We start from the raw sequence: 11,205 nt of genomic DNA on the forward strand, positions 1-11,205 counted from the left end.
CCATTTTTCATATGGTTGTTTTTCAAAGATTTTATTAATTTTATTCTTAGAGACGGGAAAGAGAGAGAGAAAGAGAGGGAAACATCAATGTGTGGTTGCCTCTCACGCGCCCCCTACTGGGGACCTGACCTACAACCCAGGCACATGTCCTGACTGGGAATCGATCACCTACTGGGAATCGAACCGATGACCCTTTGGTTCACAGGCCGGCGCTCAATCCACTAAGCCACACCAGCCAGGACTGTTTTTCATGTTTATTGTCTATTAGTATTTATTATACAATTTGTTCATAGCTGAACATCTTTATACATTCTGGAATTCTTTGTTATACATTTTACAAATGTTTTATCTTGGTCTGTCTCTTGCATTTGGCTTTTGGTGTCTTTCAACATTCAACTTCTCTTTTTCTTTCTACACAGTGTATGCCCAAATGGGCCCATGGAGGCTGGTTCCGTACAGGCTGATTTACTGAGAGATTTTGAGGGGCTCACTGGCTTTCCCTTTGACGAGGGCACTACCAAGGGCTTTCTTATGCTCTCCATTGCTCTCTAAATAAAAATGAAAACCTGCCACTGGTGCTGTTTGGCCAGATCCTGGAATACCACAATTCTATCCCAAAATGCATGCGCACACACCCCCCCTACTGGTTTCTGTGGGAATCATATCCTTTTTTTACTGGTTTGCTGATTTGGGAGAACTCCAAGACCTGAGAGAAGTGAAAGGCTGAAAGAGAATTTGGACGTCCTCCATTAACCTTCTCTTTGGGGCCCAGGACGGACTCATGTTCTCCATACCTCACCATCCCAGCCAGCTGCCCAGACTCACATTAACTGACATTTAGTTATGCATTTCTGAGAAGCTGTACATAAATCTAGTTTGATGGATTATATTTTAATGCTCTAGGAGAGAAGGAAATTAAAATAAATGTTATGAATTTTACTAGCTCATTTATTGGGCACTTACCATGTGCCATTTGCTTGTGAAGCACTTTACATGAAGACCTTATTTAATCCTCATGACAATTAGCAAAGCTCAAATTTCTCCATTTTATAGATAAGGAGACTGAAGCTTCAAGGAGTCATTATGCAGTGTGGCCAAGGTCACCCAGCTGGAAGGTTGACAGACTGAGCAAATAAACTTATAGCACCCCAGTTAAATTTGAATTTCATAAAAAGAGTAATTTTTTAGTATAGTATATCTTAAATATTGCATGCAATATTTTATCTGGCAACCCTACGCAGGTGGTAAGTGGGGAATGTGGACTAGAATCCAAGTCTTCTGATTGCCTGGCCTTCCAGTGGGAAGACCGTGAAGTATTGCCATGGAATTCTTTGGAAAAGAAACTTCTTGTATATTAATGCTTAGATTTCTGAGGGGAGAGTCTTCTTAACAAGCCCCCTCACCTTCTGACCCCCACTCCTCAGAGATTCCTTTGGATTCTGAATTTTAAGAACAATTTTGTATGTATCCACCCTGTAAATTTAGATGCCCATATTCAGGTCTCTCATGGCTTTGAATATTTCTAGTAATTCTTTACATTCATTCTATTATCCATCCATTTACCTCCTTGACAAATATTTATTGTTTGAGGGCCTGTCCTGCCAGCCAGTCAGGGATAGAAAAATGAATTAGAGGCATCTTCTGCCTGGGAGGAGCAACCACTCCATTGCAGGAGACTGACAAGTACCGTGGGTAATAGAGACCACGAAAGAGGTTCGCTCCGGAAGCAGAGCGGGTGGGGCGGGGCGGGGGTGGGAGCAATCATACAAATTCTAGGAGATTAGCTTCAGCTGATTCTTCAAGGGTCCGTAGTTTTGTTTTCCTCTGAAGGGAGGAACAAATGATAATGGATATAAATTTAGCCAGTGGTTACAATTTGCAATGAGATGAATTCAGGTGAAGAAGAAAGTGAGAACATGGGCTCCAGAGCCAGCTGTCCCGGTTACATCCTAGTTCCCCCACTTATTAGTCACATGACCGTGGCCATGTAACCAACGGTTCCTCTCTGCGCCTCAATTTTGTCTTCTGTGAAATGGTAATAACTATTATCTACCTCATTGATCTGGTGTACAGGTTAAATTAAATCATATAAAATGCCTACCACAGCTCCTTGTGTACTATGGTAAGTACACAGTGGAGACACACTAACCGTTTCCCCCTCTCAACTAAATCTTCCCTTTAGCCTACTAATGTGTTATAATATCTTCCCATCCTTGCTCCCATAGATTCCTGTAATTCCTGGCACATTATCTGTTCCCTTTTATGACAAAACTCTGACAGAATTGCCTATAGCCCTCATTTCCACTTCCTCACCTCCTTCTCCTCCTGAATCCATTCCACAGAACCTGTTCCTGTCGAGGTCACTTATAAGCTGCATGATGCAATTCCAGCAGGAAATCTCAGTCTTGTCTGCAACACCTCAGCAGTATTTGACACTGTCTGGCCATGCTTCTCGAAGTGCTTGCTTCCCTTGCATCCAAGACACCACACTCATGAGTATCTTCCTTCCCTACTGCTCCTTCATCATCTCCTTTTATTTTTAATTGATTTTTGAGAGAGAGAGAGAGAGAGAGAGAGAGAGGAATGGGGGAGAGAGAAACACTGATTTTTTGTTCCATTTATTTATGCATTCATTGGTTGTTTCTTGTATGTGTGGTTGTTTCTTGTACGTGCCCTTCCCGGGGATCGAACTTACAACCTTGGCATACATAGAAGGATAATGCTCTAACCAACTGACCTTCTAACCTTCATCATCTCCTTTGCTGGCTCTCCCTCCTCCTGTGCTGGTCCTTCCACTAGATGTCGGAATCTCACTGAAACTGGAGAAGTCAGTGTTCATGCTGCCTGTCACTACCAGAACGAATAAGTAGAGACAGAGATTGACTCTTACTGGGAGCTTTATTCAGGTGCTGGTGATCTGAGTTGACAGCAGGTTATGTGCCCTAAAAAAACCCTCTTGACATTTCATCTCAAGCCAATCTTTCTTTTAGGGAGAAGGAAAGAGTATGAAGGGGATTGGAAAAAGGTTAATCAAATAAGAGTTGCAGTCAGGTGGCAATTTTCCTAGTACTTCTTTATCTGCTGAGCAAAACAATTTTGTGTCTGCATCACAGACATCTCCTCCCTGGAACACGATGGCTCGGCTTGCACACCCGCTGGGGCACAAAGGTTGAATCACTTGTCGACCTCCTGGAGTCACGTAGGTCGTGCATTCCAGTTCCTGGAATACCAGCTTCCCACATGCATTTATCACTTAAGTCTATCAACTATAACTGGAACTAAAATCTTTCTCTTGAGTTCCCCTGTCGCCACAACGCTCAGACTTCTTCTCTCTATACATTCACTCCTTTGGTGATGTCTTGCACTCTACTAATTTAAAATCCCACCTTTCTTCTGATGATTCCCACATTCACAGCACTAGCTCAGACATCTCCCCTGAACTCCAGACCCAAACAGTCAATTACCCAAGGAACATCACCATCAGGTATCCAATAGGCATCTCAGATTTAACCTTGGCTTATCACCCGTCCCCCACCAGGAATCTGTTCTTCCGCCAGAGTTCCCCATCTCAGTCCATGGTACTATCATTTACTCTGTAGCTCAGGCCAAAAGCCTTAGAATCACTTTTGATTCTTCTTTCTCTCATTCCCCACATCCAAACTCAAATCCTGGTGGCACTAGTTTCAAAATATATTCCAAATCTAATACTTTTCACTTCCTCTAAATTAAGGTTTCTTAGCTTCAGCACCTTGGACATTTTGGACCAGGTAACCGTTGTGAGGGCTGTCCTGCGTATTATTGTAGGATGCTTGGCCACATCCCTGGCCTCTACCCCACTAGATGCTTGTTACACCCACTGGTTGTAACAACCAAGGGTGTCTCCAGATATTGCCAAATGTCCCTGGGTGAGGGGCATAGACGTGAAGAAGGTGGGGCAAAAGCACCCTGGTTGAGAACTTCTCTACAGCTACCATTCCATAGTCTCTCTTATCTGAAATACAAGAGCAGCCTCCTGTTTTCCTACCTCCATTCTAGCCCCTCCTTCTCCACACAGCAGCAATCAGAGTTAAAGAGATTTCTTTAAGTCACAAACCAAACCTTGTCACTTCTGTTTTCAATCCTCCACCAAACATACCACCCAATATCCTTAAGCTGGTGCGCAAAACCCTGCATTATCGGCCCTGCTCATTTCCCGCTCCTGCCCCTTGATCAGCACCCTCCTGTCTCACCGACTCCTTTGCTGTTCCTGGAATGTGTCAAGAACTTTCCCTCCTGGGGCATTTGCATTTGCTCTTCCCTTTATTTAGAATACTATCCCTCAGGTTCTGAACTGGCTCCTTTCCTCACTTCATCCAGGTTTGCTGTTAAACTTCCTCCTGCTCTCCTGCTCAGGAGGGGCCTTTCCTGAGCAGTCTATCTCAAGAAGTACTGGCACCTGTCCCTCTCTCCCTAAACCCCGCATGACACACGTGGAGATGTGCAGCCCGATCCCCTTCTTTGGCAAAGGACTTGTTGCCCAGCTGCTGGGAGTGCAGCCAACAGACAGCCTTCAGCTATTGGTCCCTTCAAGGATAGCCGCAGCCAGAGTGAACTTGCCTAAGGTCACGGCCTTCCCTAGGTAATCCATATTCAAGGGCTGATTGGGGCCAAGGTGAAAGGCAGCAACTAAGATGGGCCACTGGAGTTCCCTGTGGCATTGAGAGAGGCTGTCCTCAGACCTGCGTCTCAGTTTGATTTCTCCCTCTGCCCCATCTTGCTTCCTGCCCCTCCCTTCCACAGGTGTGAGCCAAGAGCATTTTCTATCAACACTGAGCGTGCCAAACATCTCAGGGCGTCATCCCAGAAGACTCAACCTGTGATGCCCCCTATAGTTTCTTTTTGTTTTGTTTTTTTTAGCACTATGACTAATATTTAATATCTTTTTATTTATTTATTGTATGTATCTACTTAAGGTCTGTGAAAGGAGGGACTTTGTTTTGAAACTGCTGTATCTCTAGCACCTAGCACAGCGCCTGGTACATACAGAGCAGAAGCTCAGTAAACACACTGAATGTTGAACAAATGCTCATTGCCACCATTGGTGGCTCTTCGCATCTGCGGGTTTGGGGATAAAGTCTCCCCGGCAGGTGCCTCCCTGGCATGCCGATTGTTTCAAGCTGAAAACAATCGAAGTCCAACAAAGTCAGGAATTTTTTTACCTTCCCTTTCCTGCCTAAAGAGATTCAGTTAGAAGAACCTGATTCAGGAAGGGAACCTTAGCATATTCACCTTAGCACATATGAATGAGGTGTGGCTGCCAGGGAGAATCCAAGCAAAAATCTATTCTGTGAGAGTCCCCTTTGTCCCATTGTTTCTAGGGGGCCCTGCGAGAAACTGTTGACCAAATGTTTGCTTTCTCGTTTACCTATGAGTTGTCTAGCTCCCCTTCCTTAGCCAAAATGACATATGTACCTAATTTTCCTCACTGCCTTTGGAATTTCCATGCTTATGTGAATTCCCGTGTGTACATACTAAAATCTGATTTTCTCCTGTACGTCTCTTATATGTCTCCTGTCTATATCTTTGCTGTATGTTGCTTGAATTATTCAACCAGGCAGAATTAACCAAACGGGTGAGCGAGAAGCTTCCCAGGCTCTGACACTATCTCTAAGATGACTCGTAGTAGTGAGTGTGTATTTGAGTGATTTCTAGTATAAAAGCTCCAACTTAAAATAAAATTTTTAAAAGACTTTATTTATTTAGTTTTAGAGAGAGGGAAAGAGAGCGAGAAAGAGAGAGAGAGAGAAAAACATCTGATTGTTCCCTCTTGCACACCCCCATCTGGGGGCCTGGCTCACAACCCAAGCATGTGCCCTGACTGGGAATCGAACCTGTTGAAATTTTGGTTTGTGGGATGATGCCCAGCCCACTGAGCCACACTGGTCAGGGCAAAGCTCCAACTTTTTAACAAACATGTAGTTCAAGGACACCATCTTTCTAAAAGAATTTACTTCTGGGGTGGGAATAGGTGCAGATGGTTTCAGATCTATAAGACTTACAGCAGGGATCTGCCCAGCTAACGACTTTATTCCTCCTACTCTGTCCTCCTTTAGTCTGAAAACAATTTTAACAGGCTGGTCTCATATGCAGAAGCTGCCAGGGGTCTTTGAACCAGTAATACTTGAGGTAATTCCACCTGGTCAGCCCCCGGGATAAATTTCAGATGAAGTAGTTATTGTCGAGTATTTTCATAACACAGTGGAATGCTGGCTTTCTCGGACTCTGTCTTAATCCTCGCCTGCACTTTCCTCATGGCCTACAGGCTAATAGCTCCTGCTACAGATATGCTAATCAGAGGAATTCTGCTTGAGGCTTGAGGTTTTGCAAGAACAACCCCTTGTCAGAAGGTGCCTCTCCAGAAGAGGTGGGGAAATGTGTACAATATAATGACTGTTTATCAAAGACTTAGAGGATCCTCAAGACCTGACTCAGATCAGCAGGGGTCAGCAGACCAGGAACAAAGAGATTCAGGAATACTGTGCTCTTCCTTGGATCGCTCTTGCTGCCTAGATGTCTGCATTCCTCACGCATCTCTTGCCCCCTCATTCTCTTCACCTGACATAAAAGAAGCCTGAATTCCTGGATCTCTTAAGCTGGATTCGAGGAAGACCTAAGGCCGGCCCCACATCTTCTCGGGCTGGCACCTTCTCAATCGGTAAACTTTTCCTTACTCCAAACTCTAACAAGGTTAAATACTGGCCTTTGAATGTTGGGCGCACAGACCTTGAATCGGTAACATTTTTACACAGTTTCATCTTGTTTAGTAATTTCGCATGATGGCCATAAGCTGTGGTCTGTTTTACCATCCTAATCACATACACAGGGAAACTGGGATCAGAAGAGCAGCTTCATTCACCTCCAAAGGGTTGGATGAACAAGCTCTACTGTCAGGCACTGGGCAGGGTATCGCAGGATGTAAGGATGATTAGGCAGAAAGAACCCTGTAACTGAGGTGGAAACCACAGTCTGTGAGGGCCAGAAGGTAAAGTGATCAGTCCTATACTGGGAGACAACCTCTAGGAAGGTTTTGTTATGTAGATGACATTTTTTAAAAACCCACTTTAAACATACAGGCTTTTTTGTTCAAACTGTCTTTTGCTCTCTCCATTCCTTATATTCCTAATTCTTACAGATACAGTCATTTTCAGTGGGTGCATACTCATGCACACACAAACATGCTTTAAAAAAATATATTAAAAAATATGGAATATGCCTTCTTTTAAACTTCATCATATTTTGGCTATGTCCAAGGATATTCATTGCAGCATTCCATGTAATAGCAAGAGAATATAACCCACTAAAATGTTCAGCAGTAGAGAACTGAATAAATAGTTCCTCTTTACAATGAATTATTATGCATGAGGTAAGTCTGTATAATATGGAACAATCTCCAGGAAATACTGTAGAATGTAAAGTGCAAGCTTCAAGACAGAGCATTTAAAAAGAAAAAGATAGCTCTGGCAGGTGGCTCAGTTGGTTGGAGTACCATCCTGATGCGCCAGGGTTGCTGGTTCAGTCCCTGGTCTGGGCACATACAAGAATTAACTAATTGATGTTTCTTTCTCTCTCTCAAATCAATAAATTTTAAAAATTAAAAAAATTAAAAACAAAAGGAAAAAATAAGTGTGTGCTTGAAAAACAATCACACATGTAAGTTTACACATGTATAAAACATTTATGGAACGATTCCTAAGAAACAGTAAACACTAGTTGCCTCTGGGATGGAATACAGATTTATTTTCCATTATATGCCTTATTATGTGCATGAAAATTTTACCATGTGTTTTCAAATTTTTAACTTAAAAAACTAGTTAATTAAAAACAAACCATAGTCTCCCTGACTGGTGTGGCTCCGTGGACTGGGCATCATCCCACAAAATGAAAGGTCACCAGTTCAATTCCCAGTCAGGGTGCACACCTGGCTTGTGGGCCAGATCCCCCGGCTGGCATCCTGCAAGAGACAATGCAGCTGATAGATGTTTCTCTCACACATGGATGTTCCTCTCCTTCTCCTTCTCCCTTCCCTTCCCTCTCTCTAAAAATAAATAAATGAAATCTTTTAAAAAATCCATAGTCAAGAATATTGTCATAACTCTGTGTGGTGTTGGATGAATACTAGACTTATCAGGGTGATCACTTCATAAATTATATGAGTGTCTAATCACTATGTTATACACCTGAAACTAATACAATATTTTATGTCAACTGTAATTGAAAAATTTAAAAAATTATATTTATTGTGCCCTTACTAAGTGCTTCTAGACAATAGAGACACAGTAGCAGTGAACGTAATAGGCAGGGGCCATGGAGCTGATAGTCTGTAGAGAGAGGGCATTACTGAAGTAAACACACAAAATGGAAGTATAATAACAAGCTGTGATAAGCACTATCAGGAGACAAAATGGGGTGCTACGGGGAGCCCTTCTCAGAGAGGGTGGTCAGAAAGGACTTTCTGGGGAAGGGACATTACACAGAGAAAGTAGAAATTAACAGAAGAGTGGAGGGGGACAAGGTTGTTTCCTGGTCCCTAAAGAAACGAGTGGTAGGTGGGGCAAGAGCTCTAGAGCCTTTTGAACCACTGAAGGGGTTTCAGGGAGCTGTTAATCTGGTTTACATTTTTGCAGATTCCCTGGCTGCTTTGCAGGAACTGGACTAACAGGAGCAAGCGTGCAAGTGGAAAACCAGTTGGGGGGGTTCTGCAGGAGGGCAGGAGGGAGCTAATAGGGGTTGGTCTAAATGGGTCAAGGAAGCCTCTGTAGATTAAAAGTCTCAAAAGATGTATCGATCGACTGCACTGTGTGGACCTTACTTAAATTATGATTTTTTTATTTTAACAAAAAAAAAACATCCTGAGATAATTGGAAATTTGAACACAGGTTATTTGATATTAAGGAATTTTTTTTTTTAATGTTAGGTGTTTCATTAGATTTCCCACTATCCCCATTTCAGAATTAAAGAGTTGGAAATTATCTAAAATATCTAAAAAGATAATTTTCAACAGATATATTAATGAATTTTATATATATATAGCATTTTGTCATATTTCATTACAGTATTTCCTACACATACATTCATATTTCCATAGCTGAGATCATACTTTAAATCCAGTTGGTATGGGAGCAATACTTTTGAAAGTTTAAAGTAATATACAGTGTTCAGGAGTCCTGGGACAGTGGTGCCTCTAAACACCAAACCAGAACACTTTTGAGAGTGAAAGACAACAGAGCTGTAAACCTGGATTGCCCTAGAGAGGGGAGGTTGCTTGCCTTAATTCTTTGGTTGCCTTATTAATTTTTTAATTGAATGTATCGGGTGACATTAGTTAATGAAATTATATAGGTTTCAAGTGTACAATTCTATAATACATCATCTGTGTATTGTACTGCAGCCTCATTAATTTTTCAGAAATTGCATCCTGACACAAAGTAACAAAGACATACTTGGGAAATCACACTTGGGACTAAGGTAAACTCTTGCCATCTCTAGGAATCACTCAGTTATCTTGTCTTCCACAAAGTCTGCACTCCCTTTTTCCCTCCTGAGTTGGATGGTCCTCTCGGAGGCTCTGGGACAGTGCTTCTTAATGCTAGCGGGGTGGGGCAAGGCTTGGGATTTTGCTCCTCCCCACCCCCACGCCCACTCACCAAAAAGACAACTGGCAATGTCTGGAGGAGTTTTTGGTTGGTACAACCAGGTTGGGAGAGGAATGTAGTAGGTAGAAGAATCTAGTGGGTAGGATACTACTCAACATCCAACAATACACAGGGTAACCTCCCCACTCATTCAACAAAGAATTATCACGCCCAAGGCTGGGAAACTCTGCTGTATGGTGCCTTTGTCATAGCACTTCATAAAAGACAGCTGTGATGGTCAACTAGTTGGCCTTCTCAGTTAGACAGCCAGCACCGTGAAGATAGGTGATACAGGTATCTTGCTGAGTAATTGACAATAAGGACTGAAGGAAGATGAGAAGGTACATCCAAATTCAAATAGGGACCTGAGAGATCATGCTGCTTGTTTTTTTGAACCATTTCCTACCTCCCCTTCAGTACTGTAATGAGTCAGTTGAAAAGCATTTCATTCTTCAATATGTGACAAATACTTATTAAGCACTTATTATATATTAATAGTATTCTAATGTCAACTGATGGTCATTGGTGACAATTTGACGGCAACAGGAATCCCCAATTTGAGGTGTGGTGAAAGAGCTGACTTTATTCAGTGCAAACAGCATGATAGCATGGCTGTGGGACAGCTCAATAATGTTACAGCTCAATTATGAAACAGCAGAGCAGTGTTGCAGCTCTGCTCCAGTCTACTCTGTTCTGCTCTGGTCCCATGAGGTTTCAGCTCCAGTCCTGCTGACTTATATAGGAGAGAAGTCCCTGCAATTTATCCCTGATGGGTGGTTCTCATACAAATGAGAATTCCAAATCCCCGCAGTTTGATTTGTCCAAAAAAACACTGTCCTGATTTGTCGGGAGGGAGCTGCTCTGATTAATCAATGGAGATGCTAATGAGGATATAGCTTTGCAGCTCCAATTGGAGGGGAAAATCTTAGTCCTACTGGTTGTGATACAATTCCAGGAACTTCTTTAAAAGGGTAGGTTCATCAGTAGGAACACAATGTAGGCAGGCAGTTCAGTATGGATGCCACACACTTTAGTGCTGGTTTCTCCCTCAAGAGTGGCTTTCTGTAAAGAGGCCCCTGTTTAGAAACATCTGCTAGGCTCTGGTTTTTCTTATCGCTGTGTGTTTAATATCTGGGCCCACTTAGCCACCAGGAGCCCTTCTTGGTAGGAATTTTCTTTCTCAGGGATTGACACTAGTTACTAGGAATACAGCAACGAGCAAGCCATAGTCAAACTTCGCTCAAATGAAGTTTATTTATTTGTTAGAGAGAGGGAAAAAGAGAGAGAAAGAGAGGGAGAGAGACATCAATGTGTGAGAGAAACATTGACCAGCTGCCTCCCATAAGCCCCCAACTGGGGACCTGGCCCTACCCAGGCATGTGCCCTAGACTGGGAACTGAACCACCGACCCTTCAGTCCATTGAGCCACACCAACCAGGGGTGAAGTTTATTCTTATAGAGGAAGGCAAACAATAAGCAAGGACACAAGATAATTTCAGTGATAAATATTTTGAAGAAAAATAGAATGATGGAT

The sequence above is a fragment of the Pteronotus mesoamericanus genome, unplaced genomic scaffold (genome assembly GCF_021234165.1).
Source record: "Pteronotus mesoamericanus isolate MK-2021 breed Mesoamerican mustached bat unplaced genomic scaffold, CSHL_Meso_final contig_182, whole genome shotgun sequence".
Lineage (NCBI taxonomy): Eukaryota > Metazoa > Chordata > Mammalia > Chiroptera > Mormoopidae > Pteronotus > Pteronotus mesoamericanus.